We start from the raw sequence: 6,000 nt of genomic DNA, 5'->3' as shown, positions 1-6,000 counted from the left end.
GAAATCTTCCACATTTTGCCCTGAACTAATTGTTCATAAAATCTTTTTTAAAAAACAAACAAAAAAACCCTCACTTCTGAATCAGTGAAGTCAAAAAGTCGATTGCCCCTTTTTTTAAGGCAGGTTGCCATAGTGATTGCACAATGTACATTGCCCAACGAAGAGGTCACCTTAGTTTACCGCTGTGATAGCCTCTGTGAATGTCATCTTTGTAATTATGGAGAGCTCTTTCCTTGGCACAATTCCAGCAGTTCTGCCCTCTCTTCTTTTATTTCTCCACCCCTTTGAAGACTTGACATGTGGCACAGGCCAACTCAACAGGATTAAATCTTATAATAAATAGGAAGCTCGGGGTGAAGTTGAGATTCAACTGGATTTTCACTGAGTGTCTCCTTGTTTGCGGAGTGGGGAATAGTACCTGAAAAATATATTCATCCAGTGTTGCTTTCACTGTGAAATTTGCCACCTTGCATCACTCAAGACTGCAAAAGGAAGAACATTTAATTGGGACTGACTGAAATAATTTTTGCAACTTCTGAGCAGGTTAGTAGTATAACAGCTATCTCCATTTGCATCCTATAGCTTTGCTTCTCTTGCCTAAGCAGGGTAATTTGAATATAACTGTTCTGGATTTCTGGGGGTGGGGTGGGGTGTCTTTTTTTTTCTTGCTTCCAGAGGGGTCTCTTGTATTATCATGCAGAAGACTTGGCAACACCATCAGTTTCAACATAACATAAAGACTATTCAACTAAGTGGGGATTACAATGGAATAGTCCACATCCTTCAGATAACTTCATGACAAAAAGCCATATGGACTTATATTGTCTAAACTTCCATCTATTGTTACAAAACTAGGTTCATTTTTTGCAAAGATCTGAAACCATTGAATTTACAATGCTCCAATTTCGACCTTGCATTTCTTGTATGTTATCCACATTTATTTCTGTAATGCTTTTATGATTTTGGTAATGTTGAACTGCTGAGTTTAGCTTCTGTAAAAGCTTCATTCATGGTTTAAAACAGGGGTCTTCAAACTTGACAGCTTTAAGACTTGTGGACTTCAACTCCCAGAATTCCTCCTCCAGTCATGTTAGCTCAGGAAATCTGGGAGTTGAAATCTACAAGCCTTAAACTTGCCAAGTTTGAAGACCCTTGGTTTAAAACCTGAGAGTTTCAGAGACTGCTAAAGCTCAAGGCAGAATGTAGAGCATAACAAATGCTTTGATGGATTATTGCAAGCTCTAATAATAAAAGTCAAGCAACACAGTGGGAAAAATGGAACTAATATTAATTATAAAGAAGACCAAACTAATAAAAGCAGGTACAACCACCAAACTTAGGCTTGACAATGAAGCTATCAAAGTGGTAGATAACACCTGCCTTTTAGGATGAATTATCAAAGTTAAGGAACAAACAGTCAAAAATATGCCATAACTAGTTCTAGGTAGAACGGCCCTAAGGGCCCTGGAAAATTCAGATGTTAGGATGTGTGTTTACCTTCAAAGATCAAAATCATGTAACCCATGGTTTTCCCTGTAACACTCCATGGAGGGAAAAGTTGGACCTGGAAGAAATGGGATAGAAAGGGTATTGACACTTTTAAACTTTGGTGTTAAAGAGGATTTCTGGGAATACTGTGGACAAGAAAACCAACAAATGGTGTCAACTCATAAAATATTTCTATGGTCTTTTAGAGTTGCCATCAGAAAGGGAGGGGGAAGCAGTACGATAGCTTGCAAACCGAAACTGCATTCCATAAATGTTTTCAAAGATAGTAACTAGGTGACTGAAGTTTCTGTTGCACAAAATTCTAACTGGAGATCATGATTGATGACTCTTGGCTATTGATGTGTCCCATTGGAGAATATGAATTACGATACACCCAGGGGGTGGGGAAAAACCTGGGTCAAGGTTTCAATGAATGATGTATCTCAGAGTCGGTTGCAACCAGGCAATGCCACATCTTTTAACTCCCAGTAAATCCTTTTGAAGTTTTGGAAGTTTGGCTAGAGGCTCATGATTTAAATGAGGTTAAGTGCCAGAATCCTGACAGATGGATCAACAAACAAATCAATCCAGGATTTTCACTTGAGATATCGAGACTATACTGCCTTTTGCTGTGCTGTAAGAAATAAATTTGAGACAAAAAATGATCAGGCTCAAATTATCTTACTTTGGACCCATTATGCAAAGACCTGTTAATGGAAAAGTGAAAGGAAACATTTCATTTATGGGCTAGTCTATGCCCTACCTAGTTGCTTCAGGCCTGGTGGTCCATGAAGAAGACCTCCTAAATCTGGGTAGATGGATTAGAATACTTTTCTCCCATCCTCAACTCTTCCCTTCTGGAGTAGAGAGAGCAAAACTGGAAAGAGACAGAGGCTGTAATACTAGAGATAAACATAAAGAAGAACAAAGTCAACCCTCTTTAAAAAAATAGTGAAAAAAGAAAAGAATGATTGCAATTCAAAGAAATGCAAAGAAATGCAAAGAAATGACCTGTAGGAAAAGGTGAATAGTGATGTTGTAGTGTTCTCAGCCAGAAAGGGAATAGCTCAAGGATTGCAGTTTTCAGGAACACTGCACATTTTGATACAAAATATAATAAATAAGAGAGCCAGCTTGGTGCAATGGTTAAGGCATTAGGCTAGAAATCTGGAGACTTTGAGTTCTAGTCTTATCTCAGGCACAAAACCAGATGGATGACCTTAGTTCTAAGAAATAGATAACAGAATAACTAACAGAATAACAGGGTTAGAAGGACCTTTGTAGATTGTCTAGTGAGTCCAACCTCCTGCCCAAGCAGGAGACTCTACATCATTTCTGACAGATGGCAATCCAGTCTCTTCTTGAAAGCTTCCAATGATGAAGCTCCCACAACTTCTGAAGGCAAGCTAATCCATTGGTCAATTGTTCTCTGACAGAGAATTTCTCCTTATTTCTGAAACCTTTCCAAAAAAACTGCAGGGATCTGCCCAGGCATTGACCAGGAATCAACACAAAAGTATAAATAATAGAGTGGAGTTTTTTTTTATTGTTGGGAGTATTTTTATTTTTGAGATGTAAGGACTTGAGTAGCTTGCTTTAATTAAATAAATTCAGGGATGGACTGATAGCTTGCCTATGAGTATTGTATGGTGTTCTGTTGTACTGGAGTTCATATATCTCTGAATAGCATTTGATGAAAAGCAGAATGTTTTCTCAAAGGTATTAGGCTGGTGAATATTAGACTCAAAATCTTGGATTAGACACTATTCAATTAAATATCATTGATCTCATAAATTTGTATTAGCTCTTGACTAAGGGACTATATTTTGTTCCCAGGATTTAGAGCCAATAATCCTGATGACAAGAGACATGAAACACACACACAACATAGTATTATGCCCCAGAGTGCAGCAAGCATTAATTATGAAATAACGAAATCACATATACAAATATGTGTGTTTGTGTGTGTGTTCTGCAAATATTTTCCAAGGTGAGCTTTCATATCTTTTAAACAAACAAAAAAGGAATCCTTATGCAACTGGCTAGCTTCGGCTTTTCTTAAAGGATCCTTGCCTCTTTCATGATCTGCTTTTCTGCATCCTCCTAGAAGATGGGATGAATTTTTATTTCAAGTTTTTATTATTAAAGCATCAAACTCTTAAAATCTGAGGAGTCTTCTTTGGAATAATAAATCAGTCTCAAGGATCAACAGTGCCTAGGGCTGGGTTAGTAATAATAGGACATGAACTAGGAATTATAAATCACTATGAGTAGATTAACTCATCATTAAAGCAAAAGTAAATACATAAAATTGCATTTTAGTATAATTGGTGGCACTAATGCTACCATATCTGGGCTGCAAAATTCTAGGAAATTCTAGCCCTAATATTTTATTGTCATCTCAGATTTTGGCAGCTTTTACAAGTAGTCTTTGACTTACAACAATTCATTTAGTGACTGTTCAAAGTTTTATTGGCACTGAACCACTGCAGCATCCCCATGATCATGTGATCAAAATTCTGGAACTTGGCAACCATCTCATATTTATGACAGTTCCATAAACTGGGGCCATGAGAACAACTTTTGCAACTTTCTGGCAAGCAAAGCCAGTGGGGGAAGCCACTTAACAACCATTAAACTAAGTTAACTGAATTGATTCACTAACAACTGTGGCAAGAAATGTCGTAAAATGGGGTAAAATTAACTTAACAACTGTCTCACAGTAACAGAAATTTTGAGCTCAACTGTGGTTGTAAGTTGAGGACTACTTTTAGCTGGTGGTTTTAGGGAAGAACTTTCGCTGGAATAGCCATTAATCCCAAGTGGTCCAAATATTTTCATCTGGATCTTTTAAAATGTTAGTTTTAATTGAAAAAAATTCTAAAGAAATAAAAATCATAAAAATAAAGATATGAAAAAGAGAAAAGAGATAAAAGGAAACTGCTTCTAATCTTTTTAACAGCAATTATAAATGTGCTTATATTTTACCCTCTCTAGTTTAGGTTACTTTATTGTCATTGCACCTCGTACAACAAAATCAAACACCATCTTCAGTGTACATCATGACCATGACCAAGAACACACACATCCTTCACCCTCCACACATTGGATTGAAACCTCCAACACCGCACCAACACTGCACTATATACAGCAAAATTCAAAAGAGCTACTGCCCTGGGATAGAAGCTGTTTTTCAGCCTATTTGTCCTTGTTTTTATTATTCTGTACTGTCTGGAAGATGGTAATAGTTAAAAAAAAAGGGTTTCCAGGATGAGATGGATCTTTGACAATGCTTTGAACTTTCTTAAGGCAGCCGGAGCAATAAAGCTCTTCCAAAGAGGGGAGAGGGCACCCAATGATCTTCTGGGCAATGACATTAACCCTCTGGAGTGCTTTCCTATCTGCCACTGTGCAATTGCCAAACCATACAGAGGTGCAGTATGTTAAAATGCTCTCTATTGTGCAGCAGTAGAATGTTACCAGCAGTTTTTCATTCAGTTGTTGTTTTCTGAGAAGTCTCAGGTAGTATATAATCTCTGCTGGGCCCTTTTGACCAGGGCTGCAATGTGAGCACCCCAGATCAGGTCCTCTTTTATGGTAACACCCAGAAACTTAAAACTGGCCCCTTGCTCCACTCGGTCTCCATTGATAAGCAAGGGCTGGACGTCTGATCTGTTCCTTCTATAGTCCACTATAAGCTCCTTGGTCCTATTGGTGTTGAGGACCAAGTTATTGTTTCCACACCACGAAAGCTTTAAGGTTACCTCACATAACACCCTCCTTTCCATAAACCATCCTTTCTAATCTTCCAATCTATACATCATCATAAGTTCATTTTTCTACCTTTTTCAGCACAAAACCCATAAGGGGTTTCTAGTAACTGTGAGAATGCAGCCAAGCCTTTTCCTGATTAAATATCTTCTGAGGACACAATCTCTGTTCCTGCCTACTGAACTGACGCTTTCTTTCAGAAAGTCGTGAAACAACTCTGGTGAATATAAATCCTAGTTTAATCCAGGGTTTCTCTTTGTAGCCCACACAAATTGCTGAGGTTGAGCAACGCCGGTCTAAAGCAACCTTTAATCTCGATCCTGCCTTGGACCTTTAACATACGCGCCTTCCATTCAGCTTGGAGCCGGGAAGGCCGTACCATTCCTCGCATGCGTGGGGAGCCTACTGAAAGGAAGATTCGTTTCCCCGGGAACGGAAGCAGATGGAACCGCTGAGTTAGAGCTGGCGCAGGATGTATGTAAAAAGCCAACCTTTGGAGAGGGAGGAGTTTGCCCGGGATACGTTCTTAGTCCTTCCCCCACGTCGCTGAGTGGTAGAGTCCGTTCTCCACCCCTTCTTTCTGTCCGGGCTTTCGGGAGGAGAGTTGGTTCTGCTGCTGCTGTTGCTGTCGGCGCGGCAATTGGCCTTCGTTTTCTTTCCACTTGGGACCACTGGTGGGTGAGTGAGTTTGGAGCGATAGAGCGCAGGCTGAGGATCCCCAAATGTCGAGGGGAAGAACTG

The 6,000-nt window shown here is 39.3% G+C and overlaps 1 protein-coding gene across 3 annotated transcripts in view; it reads left to right on the top strand.

The window, feature by feature from the left end:
• Positions 1-302: 302 nt before the first annotated feature.
• The window catches only part of POR (cytochrome p450 oxidoreductase), a 55,912-nt gene continuing 50,214 nt past the window's right edge, over positions 303-6,000 (top strand). Inside the window, exon 1 of one of the 3 annotated variants that reach the window (XM_087927164.1) lies at positions 303-543. The gene's annotated coding sequence lies outside the window, so the exon portion shown is untranslated. Of the gene's footprint in view, positions 544-5,835; positions 5,938-6,000 lie in introns of those variants that run through there. The other 2 variants (XM_087927155.1, XM_087927146.1) reach the window with 2 other exon arrangements.

This window comes from Pseudonaja textilis, chromosome 1, assembly GCF_049901715.1.
Source record: "Pseudonaja textilis isolate UNSWEBS1 chromosome 1, rPseTex1.2, whole genome shotgun sequence".
NCBI lineage: Eukaryota > Metazoa > Chordata > Lepidosauria > Squamata > Elapidae > Pseudonaja > Pseudonaja textilis.
The sequence above is the reverse complement of the archived record's forward strand: the minus strand, read 5'-3'. Positions and strand labels throughout refer to the sequence as shown.